Here is a 12,494-nt window from a genome sequence, read left to right on the forward strand (position 1 = left end):
AGTTTAAATACGTCTTAAATGCTACGAACAGCTGCTCAGAGAGTAGTTCTTTTCATGATTAATCCAAAGGTGTCCTAAGAAATGCCATCATCGCAGCTACCCCGCTCTCCATTCAGAGCTTTCTTCTGCTGTGCATCCACCAGTGGCTACAGCAGTGCGGACACCACTAGTGACAAGAACCTCATCAGCCCTCTCTCACCCTGGAAGCAAATACCGCCTGATTCCATCCAACTCTAGATCCTTCAGGCGTAAACCGACCCCACACATTGAAAGAATAGAATTCAACTACTATCCTCCAGACCCCTACATGCTCCCCCTACAGAAAACCCCTTTACTCAAGCAACGCGATCTCTCCGCAGGCTTTTTAGGATATCACCCACGTTAAGCGCCAGCGAGTCTGCACGTTCAAATGAGTCAAGCCTCATCCCACTTTACTTTATTCCCCCCAAACTTTCTCTCGTTGCGGCCACCACTCACCGCGACACACTGGACCTCAGGTGTCGGAGGCCGCCCCGAACACGGGCCGCCCGTAGTACCCCCGCCGCCCCCATTCCCGTCCATCGCGCCCCTCTGCGGGACGCAGAGACCGGACACCCCAGTCGCCCCAAGTCGGGCGCTCCGACACGTCCCCCCGCGCAGAGGAACACCGCCTTCAGCGAGGAATCAGTAGCTGCGGGAGTCCTCTTCCCGGGGGTCTCAAGATCAGCACCCCCAAGGCCAGGATGGCGGCGATGACCGGAGGATTGAGCACTGGGAAGGACATCGCTACGACACACTCACCTCAGGCCGCTTACGGGAAGAGGAAGAGCAGTGGCCTCTGGGAGAATTCATGGTAACTCGACTTCTCGCGAGATTCCCCGCCGGAAAAAAGCGAGATTTGAAGAGGGGAGGAGGAGAAAGGGAGTGTGGAATATGTTTTAGAAGATCTGAAAACGAATTGCCTCCTTAGAGACTGTCTCAAAATTCTCCTTTTTTTGTATTTACAAATACAGTTATAGATTTTAAATATCAATCAATTAAAAACAGATTTGTAGTTCTAGGGTAGGACCACATATTATTAGGTATAGACCAGACATTTATTCGTCAACATTCGTTAGATTTGACTATGTGATCACGTACCCCTGAAAGTGGTTTGTAATTGCATAATTAAGAAAATGCAAAAGATGGGATGTAATTATGATAATCAGAAAATTCTCAGGATAGGAATATCACCCAATCAATTGTACTGCAACCTGTGTAAAGGATGTGCTACGTGAAGGGTCTCGTTCCCCGCTGCCACTTCTAGATCTTCATCTGGTGGAGAAAAACCCTTGGTTATTTTCCTCCCTCCCTTCCTCTCCCAGGTCATCTATCTGGTTATTCCCTCACAGTCACTGGTGGTGTTAGCACTTACCTTTAGGTCTTCTATTTCGTGGCGCCATCACTCTAGGCAGATTCAAACTCAAGTGAGTGGACTCTGGACAACGCTCTAGGCACACTTGTTTCCTTGACCTCAGTTTCAGAGACCTCAGTCCCAGGTCCCTCTCCTGGACTCCACTCCCATTGCCAAATGATGGATTCCATGGTCTTTCCCCAGTAATTGCATCCCTCACATGGCTTCAATCGCAGGCTGAGAACTCCCAGAAAACTCCCAAATTATTATCTCCACTCACATCTCTCTCCTGAGCTAGCCCCAGATATCAAACTGATCCCTGGACATCTTTCCTGGGAAGTCCCTGAGGCAAATACTTGAAACCTAAAGTGTCCTTAAACTGAACTCATTATCTCCTCCCCCAGATTCTGCTTTTCTTTTGCATAACAGTAATAACAACCAATGCTTTAAAAATCTTAGTAAGTTCCAGGCACTATTTCATTGCTTTTACATGCATTTCCTCAATCCTTAGGACAACTGTTGAAAGATATTATTCCATTTTAGAGATTATTTCCATTTTATAAATGATGAAGTTGAGGCAAAAAAAAATTAAAGAACTTCCCCTAAAGTCCCACAGCTAAGATGTGACAGAACTGGAAGCAAAGGCACACTCCAGTGACCAAGTTCATCATCACTAGGCAATCCTGCCTCTCCCCTGCCTTGGCCAGTGACTTCTCTATACTGTACAATAGGTTCTTAAACCAGAAAGCTGGGAGATAATTTCTTCCCTTGTCTTTGCACACATAAGTACTTAACAAAATCTAGATTACTGCTAGAGTCTTCTAAGTTGTCTTCTCGACTCCCCGCCCCTCCGCCCCCGCGTTCTTATATAACTTCCATATTCCAGACAGAATCCTTTTTCTAAAATAGCTGCCCAAATGATCATGTCATTTTTCAGATTTCATTTTTTTCTGTGGCTCCTGTTCCAAATTCCTGGGGATGACTTAAGAGCCTTCCATGATGTGGCCTTTGCCTTCCTCATCTCTTACCCCTCCTTTCTCCTTCCCCTACACACTCGAACCATATTCTCTCTGATTCTAGGGGGAGATCAAGCCTATGGTTAAAAATTAGACATGGCACCACATTTGATTCTATATCGGCCAGCACTGGATTAGGCTACAAGGAATTCAAACCTTTTGGGATTATTTCCTTTTGAGGGAATGGTTTATCTTTTAGAGTCTCAGTGCTTTTCCTATAAAATTTAAAGGAAGTCTTTAAATTGTATTTGATACATATATTTCCTTCAATCTATTGTTTGTTAATTCTTCTTTTTAATTGTATTATATTTATTGTGCAGAAATCATAATTATTAAACAATAGTGAACTACAAATAGAGTTAATCCTTAGCAATCCATTTATTTGTTCATTCATCCATTCAACGAATATTTATTGAACACTTACTGTATGTTTTTCATTGTGCTAGATGCTGAGCTATAACAGGTACTAGGAGAGTCCCTAATCTCAAGGAAACTACAGTCTTGGAGTGAGAGTTGGGATGGAGGGATAGGGAAGTAAGAGGTGAACAGCCAATTAGAATAGAGTGTGAAATTGGTCAAGTAGGGTGAGCATTGAGGACCTTATTAATAGCACTTAGGGTAGGAGAATATGACATGGCAGCTGCACCATAAATGACCAGAAAGAGCAATAAGAGGGAAATGATTATTGTTACCAGCAGGAAAGTTCTATAATGGGAACTACAGGTGTTTCAGTTCCTTTTGGGTTTGAATGGGGAGATATAAGGGGGAGAGATGAAACTGATCTTGAAGGATCCTATTTGTCTACCAAGAAGTTTTAAATTTCTCTTAAGGTCAACAGGGACTTTTGAAAGTGTTTAAACCCTTGGGGGATGGATGAGGTTAATTGATCAGATTTACTTTTGAAAAGATCACTCTGGAGGGAGACATTTGCAATGCCACAGGGGCAAGACCAGAGGCTGGCAAAAGATAGTGGTGGCCGGAACTGATCAGATTCAGCTCATTTTTTTTGGCAAAGAGAATGGTGAGTTGTGGTTGAATTCAAGAGATTTTAGTAAAAGTAACAGGATTTCATGATTGTAAGCTGTAAAAGTTGGTAGCTTTGTAACTTCACCTACCCTTTCTGATTGTGCTGACAATGTCTCCTCGTTGAGCCTGTAGCATAGTCTTCTCCTGCCTCTCTCATTATAACAAAGGAAAACTAGCTTTATGGATGACACCTGCCAGAGATATTGTGTATTGGATTGAAAGGAGAAGTGTGAATCGCTAAAGGAAGAATTTCCTTTGTAAGAAGTTGGGGAAGTGTTTTTGAGGATCAGAGCAGTAGCGTTTGGAGATGGGCGAAAAGAAGATCTGTCCGGCCAATCTCAGAGGACATCACTGTTCTGAGCAAAATAAGGCCATTTGAGTAATAGCAGGAGACCCCCCAAACCTCTCAGAGCATGAGGAGGTAGGCAAGGACCTCATCAGTAGGGCTTTTTAGGGTATCTAGTCCTTGACACTTGGAATCAAGGCCCTTGGAATTTGTTTTAATTGTCATGGAAAACCATTGAAGGGCTGTAAGCAGGGAAGGGGCATGATAAGATTTATGCTGTTGAGGGCTGGCCCCATGGTATAGAGGTTGGGTGCATGCGCTCCGCTGCTGGTGGCCCACGTTCAGATCCCAGGTGTGCACCAACACACCGCTTGTCGGGCCATGCTGTGGCAGCATCCCATATAAAGTGGAGGAAGATGGGCGTGGATGTTAGCTCAGAGCCAGTCTTTCTCAGCAAAAAGAGGAGGATTGGCATGGGTGTTAGCTCAGGGCTGATCTTCCTCGCATACACACAAACACACTAAATAAATAAATTAATTAATTAATCTAAAAAAAAGATTTATGCTGTAAAAAAATTGCTTTGAGTGCTCTGTGGAGAGCAGACTGTGGAGGGGCTAGACTGGAATCAGGGATAGGGAGGCAGAAGTTCTTGCAAGAGCTAATGACAGCTTACACTAGGCTGGTCACAGAAGAGATGGTGAAAAGGAATCAGATTCCGGGATCTTTCAGAGGCTGAGCCAACAGAACTTGCTAATGGATTGGATATGGGAAGTGAGGGAAAGACAGTCATCAAGGACAGCTCCTAGATTTTTGGCTTGAGCTCAAGGTGGTACAATATGCTGCACTTGGAGGAGGAACAAGGAATAATAAAGTAAGCCTTCTGTGTGGTCACCTGAAAAGTTTTTTTTTTTTCAATTTTATATATTGTTGGGGAAGAGAGAGAATCCCCCTCCGCCCTTTCCTTCAAGGTTCTTATGGCTGACCAAATAATTAAAAGACAGGTTAGCAGGAGAAAATAATACCAAGTTTAATAACATATATACATGGGAGAAACCCAGGAAACTGTGTTTCTCAACAAAATGGCAGAGATTCTCATCTTAAATACCATCTTCAGCTAAAGACAAAGGGGGATGTTGGGGGTGGGGAGGGAGACAGAAGGGAAACAGAATTTACGGTATGCAGATTTAAGTCCTCTCCTTCCGTACTGATGAGTTTTCACAGATAAGGCCATCCCCCCCCTTCCCAGTACAGAGAAGGAGATACCTTTACACATGGAGATTTCCCTTATAAATGTAAATGTTTGTCTGGCAACTCTTTGCAGAGCCACGTAGAGAATGTGGCATGAGAGAGACAGAATTTTTAATAAGATGGGCTTGGTGGTGCCTTTCCTATTGTAACATCTATTTTACATTATATTACAGCCATCATATGACATTGGCTCCTTCCTGAAACAGGTCTTCTATGTTAAATTCTTTAGGCAGTTTGGGGAAAGTCAAATGTCCGTCAGAGAAAATAATCAAGGTAAAGAGACATATTTCAGGGTGGCCAATTTTTGATCTCCTGCAATATAAAATTTAAAAACACATAAAAGTAGAGGGAGAATAATAGAGTGAACCTACAGGTACCCCTATTAAACTTCAACAGTAATCATCGTTTTGTCTTTCTTATTTTATCTACATCTTCCTCCCTCCCCAGCTTCCACCACTTCCCCTCCATTTTATTGCAGAAGTTTTTTTTTTTTTTTTTTGTGAGGAAGATCAGCCCTGAGATAACATCCGATGCCAATCCTCCTCTATTTGCTGAGGAAGATTGGCCCTGGGCTAACATCTGTGCCCATCTTCCTCTGCTTTATATGGGATGCCGCCACAGCATGGCTTGACAAGTGGTACATTGGTGCATTGGTGCGCGCCCTGCAGAAGTATTTTAAAGAAAATCTTAAATATATCTTTTTGTTTATAAGTACTTCAATATGTATCTCTAACGGATAAGGATTTTGTTCCTCTTTTTTTTTTTTAGACATAACCACTATACCATTATCATACCTAAAACAACAACAACAGCAACAATTCCTTAATATATCTCATACCCTAGTTTGTGATCAAAAATGTCTTTACAGTTTCTTCAAATCAGGATCCAGGCAAGATCCAAACATTGTATTTGTGAGATATATCTCTTAAGTCTCTTTTAATCTATAACTATTTCTCCTTCTTATATTCTCTTTGTAATCCCCTCAAGTCCCACCCCATATCACTTATTTGTTGGAAAGGCTGGATAATTTGTCAGGTAGAATTTCCCACGTTTCAGGATTTGGCTAATTACATCCTCATGGTGTCATTGAACATTTTCCTCTATCTTTCAAGTTTCCTGGAATTATATCTTGAAGCTTGATCAGATTCAGTTCAATTTTGGGGACAAGAAAACTTCATAGTGATAGTATTTCCTACTGTGTCATATCAGGAGGTACATAATGTCATCTGATTCTCTCATTTTTATTGATGTTAAGATCGATAACTGAGTTTAAGAGTTGTCAGTCTGATCCTTTCATTATAAATTTCCACATCAGCTTTTTACCTAATGGCTTTAGCAGCCCTTGAAATTCACTGCCTAGATCCATTATTTCATCTGGTGTTGAAAAATGGTGATTTTCTTTTTCTAATTTTATCAGCATGTTTTAGTCGGACTTGTGCAAAAAATAATTTTCCCTCTTCCAATTATTTGGTTCTCTTGAAATATAGTGCACACAAGAAAGGCAGAATATAAGTTAATTTTCTCCTGTATTTATTGACTTTCAGAAAAATGAACTGGTTCCCTAGCAACCACCAAAGGTGACTGATTTGGATTTTTACAAATCAGCCTTATTAAGGTATACTTTATATAAAATAAAATTTCCCCAATTTTTAACATACACTTTATTAAGTTTTGACAGATATATATGATTGTATAGCCACCACCATGATCGTGATGTTGAACATTTGCATCATCCCAAAGAGTTCCCTTATGTCTCTTTGAAGCTAATCCCTTTATCCTATTTCTGGAACCTAATAACTACTGATCTGCTTTCTGTCACTATAGTCTTATCTTTTCCAGAATGCCACATAAATGGAATCACACAATATGTAGTCTTGGCTTCTTTCATTTAACACAAAAGTTTTGAGATCCATTTAGATTGTTGCATGTATCAGTAAGTCATTCCTCTCTATTGGTGAATAGAATTCCATTGATTAGCTATATCACAATTTGTTGATAGTTCAGCAGTAGATGGACATTTGGGTTTAGGTTTTTGGCTGTGATGAATAAAGCTGTTGTGAACACTTGAGTACAGATTTTTGTGTGGACATATGCTTTCATTTATCTTGCATAGATACCTAGGAGTGGGATTGCTCAGTTGCATGTTAAGTTTATGTTTAACTTTTAAGAAACTACCAAACTGTTTTCTAAGGTAGTTATACATTTTGTCATTCCCACCAGCAATGTATGAGCATTCTAGTTTCTCCACATCCTCATCAAAACTTGGTATTGTCTGTCTTTTTAATTATAGCCATTGTAGTGGTTGTATAATGGTATCTTATTGTGGTTTTAATTAGCATTTCTCTAAAGTCTAATGATGTTGAGCATTTTTCCTACACTTATTTGATACTTCTGAAGTATCTGCTCAAATCTTTTGGTCATTTTTAAATTGGTTGTTTGTTTTCTTATTGAACTGTAAGATTTATGTATTTATATATTCTGGATACAAGTCCTCAATCAGTTTTGCATAACTGCAGGCCCTCCAGGACCAGTTCAACTGACCCCATATTATCAACAGAGTAATTAAGAGTGGTTTCTCAGGAACTGAGACCCCTTGTCCAGTTCAGGTCGATTGAGACCACCAACCCATTAACTGGGCCTGTGCAAATGCTCGACAAGTGACCTTTTTGATGTCAAGGAGCTAAAAACTCCACCCTCAGATCATGGTAATGCCGCCATTTTGTGAACATGCATCTTATGAAGAGGCATGAAGCTTGACTACACTTGTGCAGATCATCAATTACCTCGCTTCTCCTTACCTCCAATCATCTATTCCCACACTTCAGACCACCTTGCCCCCTACCCCATAAATATCCCTGAGTCCCCATTTTCAGTGAGGTGGATCTGACATTGATTCTCTCACCTCCTTGCTTGGCTGCTTTGTGATTAAATCCTTTCTCTTTGCAAACTCATCGTCTTGGTGATTGGCATGACTGTGAGGGGGGCAAAACGAACATGGTTTGGTAACATTTGCAAATATTTTCTCCCTGGTTCTGACTTGTCTTTTTATTTTCTTAATAGTGTCTAACGAAATGTAAAAGTTTAAAATTTTGATGAAGTACAAGTATTGATTTTTTTCTCTTATGAATTGTGATTTTGGTATTATATCTAAGAAATCTTTGCTTGTCCTAAGGTAATGGTGATGTCAGCATCATGGCAGACTGAGTTGTTCCCTTTGCCTCTCCCCTCTAAGTTACAACTAAATGGACAATCATTAAGTGACAGAGGGTCGCCTACACAGCACAACAGGATGTCTGAGAGATCCCTGCAGCCATACACCTGAAGGTGGGTGGACTGGATCCCTGGGAAGCAGTGGAACTACATGAATGCACTCCTCTCCCTCCCTGGTGGCAGCAAGCCAGGTTGCAGATCCTCACACAGCAGTTGGCCTGGCGCAACTGTAAGTGGAAGAGGGGGCAGCCCAGTCTGCACGCAGCCAGCCCAAGTGCGAACACTTTTGAAGTGGTAGCCCACCCGCAGGGCCCTACCTGTGGGAATCCCACCATGCAGCAGCCTCACCTGTGGGAATGCTCCTCACCAAGTGGTGGTGGCTCAGCCCCCACATAGGTGCCCCTCATGCCTAGTGGTCTAGCTCAGCTGAACCACTCATGAGTACAGTGCCGGCCTGCATGAAAGAAAGCACCCCTCTCCCCTAGTGCAGCAGCTCAGCTGGTCTGCTGAGCGCAAAGGCCCTGCCCATGTGAGAGCAACCTGCTGAGAGGCTGTGGCCAGCCCCCTGCAAATGCAGAGTGGCCCTACCGGCATAACAACCAGCAGACAGGGTGGGATCAAAAAACAGAGCTCCTGCCCCTCCCAGTGCTGGCAGGTAGAATCTGTGGCCTGATACTACCACAAATGTGCCAGCAAAGGATCAATTCATCAAACACCATGAAGAACTACAGTAACACTTCAAAGGAGAAGGAAAATGACAAGTCTCCAGAAACCAACCCTGAAGTCACAGAAGTTTACAATCTAAATGACATAGAATTCAAAATAGTTGTCATAAAGAAACTCAATGAGTTACAAGAAAACTCAGAAAGACAGTTCAATGAACTCAGGAATAAAATTAATGAGCAGAGGGAATACTTCACCAAAGAGATTAAAGCTCTAAAAACAAACAAACAAACAAAAACTAAGCAGAAATTCTGGGTATAAAAAACACAATTAATGAGATAAAAAATAATCTAGAAACCATAAAAAATAGAACTGATGCTATGGGGACAGAATTAATGAGTTAGAGGTTAGAAATATAGAAATGCTTCAGGTGGAGGAGGAGAGAGAACTAAGATTTTTAAAAAATGAAGAAATTCATTGAGAAATATGTGACTCAATTAGGAAAAGCAACATAAGAATTATAGGTATTCCAGAGGGAAAAGAGAAGGAGAAAGGAGCAGAGAGCTTCTTCAAAAAAACAGCTGAGAACTTCCCAAACCTGGGGAAGAAACTGGACTTACAAGTACATGAAGCCAATAGAACTCCTAATTACATCAATGCAAAAAGACCTTCTCCAAGGCATATAATATTAAAACTGGCAAAAGTCAATGACAAAGAAAAAATATTAAGGGCAGCAAGTCAAAAGTAAATAACCTACAAAGGAAGCCCTATCAGACTTTCAGCAGATTTCTCAGCAGAAACTTTACAGGCTAGGAAAGAATGGAATGATATATTCATAATACTGAAAGACAAAAACTTTCAGCCAAGAATACTCTATCCAGTGAAATTATCCTTTTAGATATGATGAGAAATAAAGCCTTTCCTAGATAAACAAAAGCTAAGGGAGTTCATAGCCACTAGACCTCCCTTAAAAGAAGTGATAAAAGAAGCCCTCCTACCTGAAACAAAAAGGCAAAGGTTTACAAAGCTTGGAGCGAGGAGAAAAGTAGACAGACAAAATCAGAAAGTTGCAGCTGTCTTTCAGAATAGATTAGCAAACACTTAATTATAACATAAAAGATAAAGGGAAGGAAAGCATCGAAAATAACTATAAACACTTCAATTTAGTCACAAACCCACAATACAAAAAAGAATAATTTGTGACAACAATAACTCAGAAGGGGAAGAGGAGAGGGATGCCCAAGGGATGCTTAGGTTAATGGAGATAAGAGACTATAAGAAAATAGACTATCTCATCTATGAGATCTTTTATACAAACCTCATGGTAACAACTAAACAAAAAACCAGAGCAGAGCCACGTATCATAAATAAAGAAAAAACTGAGAAAACCATCACAGAAAACCACCAAACTGAAATAGCAGTCAGAAAAACAAGGGAGAAGAAACAATGGAAATACAGAACAACTGGTAAACAAGGATAAAATGGCAGTATTAAGCCCTCCTATATCAATAGTCACTCTAAATGTAAATGGATTGCATTTTCCTATCAAAAGACAAAGAACGGGTCAGCCCCGTGGTGTAGTGGTTAAGTTCGGTGTGCTCCAATTCAGTGGCCCGGGTTCGCGGGTTCAGATCCCAGGTTCGACCTACACCACTCATCAGCCATGCTGTGGTGGTGACCCACATGCAAAATAGAGGAAGATGGGCACAGATGTTAGCTCAGGGCTAATCTTCCTCAGCCAAAAAAAAAAAAAAAGCCACAGAATGAACCATATATATCACTCCCTTCACCCCTTGTGCCCACCCCCGACCCCCATTGCCCCTGGTTACCACATTACAGTTTTCTCTGTCCATATGTTGGTTTATATTCCACATATGAGTGAGATCATACAGTGTTTGTCTTTCTCTTTCTGGCTTACCTCACTTAACATAATACCCTCCAGGCCCATCCATGTTGTTGCAAATGGGAAGATTTTGTTTTTTTTATGGCTGAGTAGTATTCCATTGTATATATATACCACATTTTCTTGATCCAATTGTCAGTCGAGGGACACTTAGGTTGCTTCCACTTCTTGGCTATGGTGAATAATGCTGCAATGAACATAGGGGTGCATAAGCCTCTTTGGATTGTTGATTTCAGGTTCGTTGGATAGATTCCCAGTAGTGGGATGGCTGGGTCATAGGGTATCTCTATTTTTAATTCTTTGAGGAATCTCCATACCGTTTTCCATAGAGGCTGCACCAGTTTGCATTCCCACCAGCTGTGTCTGAGGGTTCCTGTTTCTCCACATCCTCTCCAACATTTGTTGTTTTTTGTCTTGGTAATTATAGCTATTCTAATGCGCGTGAGGTGATATCTTAGTGTTGTTTTGATTTGCATTTCCCTGATGATTAGTGATGTTGAACATCTTTTCATGTGCCTATTGGCCATCTGTATATCTTCTTTGGAGAAATGTCTGTTAATTTCCTCTGCCCATTTTTTGATTGGGTTGTTTGTTTTTTTCTTGTTCAGTTGTGTGAGTTCTTTATATATTATGGAAATCAACTCTTTGTCAGATGTATGTTTTGCAAATATTCTCTCCCAGCTGGTGGGTTGTCTGTTCATCTTGATTCTGGTTTCGTTTGTCTTGTAGAAGCTCTTTAATCTGATAAAGTCCCACTTGTTTATTTTTTCTTTAGTTTCCCTAGTCTGGGTAGGCGTGTCATCCAAAAAGATTCCTTTATGACCAATGTCAAATAGTGTGTTGCCTATATTTTCTTCTATGAGTTTTATAGTTTCTCAAACTTTTTTATCTTTGCCAATCTGATATGTGGAAAATAGTATCTTACTGAAGTTTTTATTTTGTGAGGAAGATTGGCCATGAGCTAACATCTGTGCCCATCTTCCTCTGTTTTGTATGTGGGATGCCGCCACAGCACAGCTTGATGAGTGGTGCATAGGTCCACACCCAGGATCTGAGCCCGTGAACACTGGGCTGCCAAAGCGGAGCACACGAACTTAACCACTACACCACCGGGCTGGCCCCTGAAGTTTTTTTTTTTTATTGAGGTCATACTAGTTTATAACTGTGAAATTTCAGTTGTACATTATTATTTGTCAGTCACCATATAGATGTGCCCCTTCCCCCTGGTGACCACTAAACTGTTCTCTCTGTCTGTGTTTTAGTTTATCTTCCACGTATGAGTGAAATCATATGGTGTTTGTCTTTCTCTGTCTGGCTTATTTCGCTTAACATGATACCCTCAAGGTCCATCCATGTTGTTGTGAATGGGATGATTTTGTCTTTTTTATGGCTGAGTAGTATTCCATTTTATATATACACCACATCTTCTTTATCCAATCATCAGTCGATGGGCACTTGAGTTGCTTCCACTTCTTGGCTATAGTGAATAACACTACAATGAACATAGGGGTGCATAGGCCTCTTTGATTGTTGATTTCAAGTTCTTTTTCAAGATTTCAAGTATCTTTTTCAAGATACCCAGTAGTGGGATAGCTGGGTCATATGGTATTTCTATTTTTAATTTTTTGAGAAATCTCCATACTGTTTTCCAGAGTGGCTGTGCCAGTTTGCATTCCCACCAGCTGTGTATGAGGGTTCCCTTTTCTCCACAACCTCTCCAACATTTGTTATTTTTTTGGCCCAGTGTTTATAGCCATTCTAATGGATCTA

General features: G+C 41.0%; 1 non-coding gene across 1 annotated transcript; it reads right to left on the reverse strand.

Annotated features, from left to right (window-relative positions):
- Nucleotides 1-30: 30 nt before the first annotated feature.
- LOC131415525 (small nucleolar RNA SNORD58) lies at nt 31-96 on the reverse strand. The gene has a single exon (XR_009222490.1). It is a non-coding gene; the product is annotated as a small nucleolar RNA SNORD58 (small nucleolar RNA).
- Between the last annotated feature and the right edge of the window lie 12,398 nt (nt 97-12,494).

Source organism: Diceros bicornis, chromosome 16 (genome assembly GCF_020826845.1).
Source record: "Diceros bicornis minor isolate mBicDic1 chromosome 16, mDicBic1.mat.cur, whole genome shotgun sequence".
Lineage (NCBI taxonomy): Eukaryota > Metazoa > Chordata > Mammalia > Perissodactyla > Rhinocerotidae > Diceros > Diceros bicornis.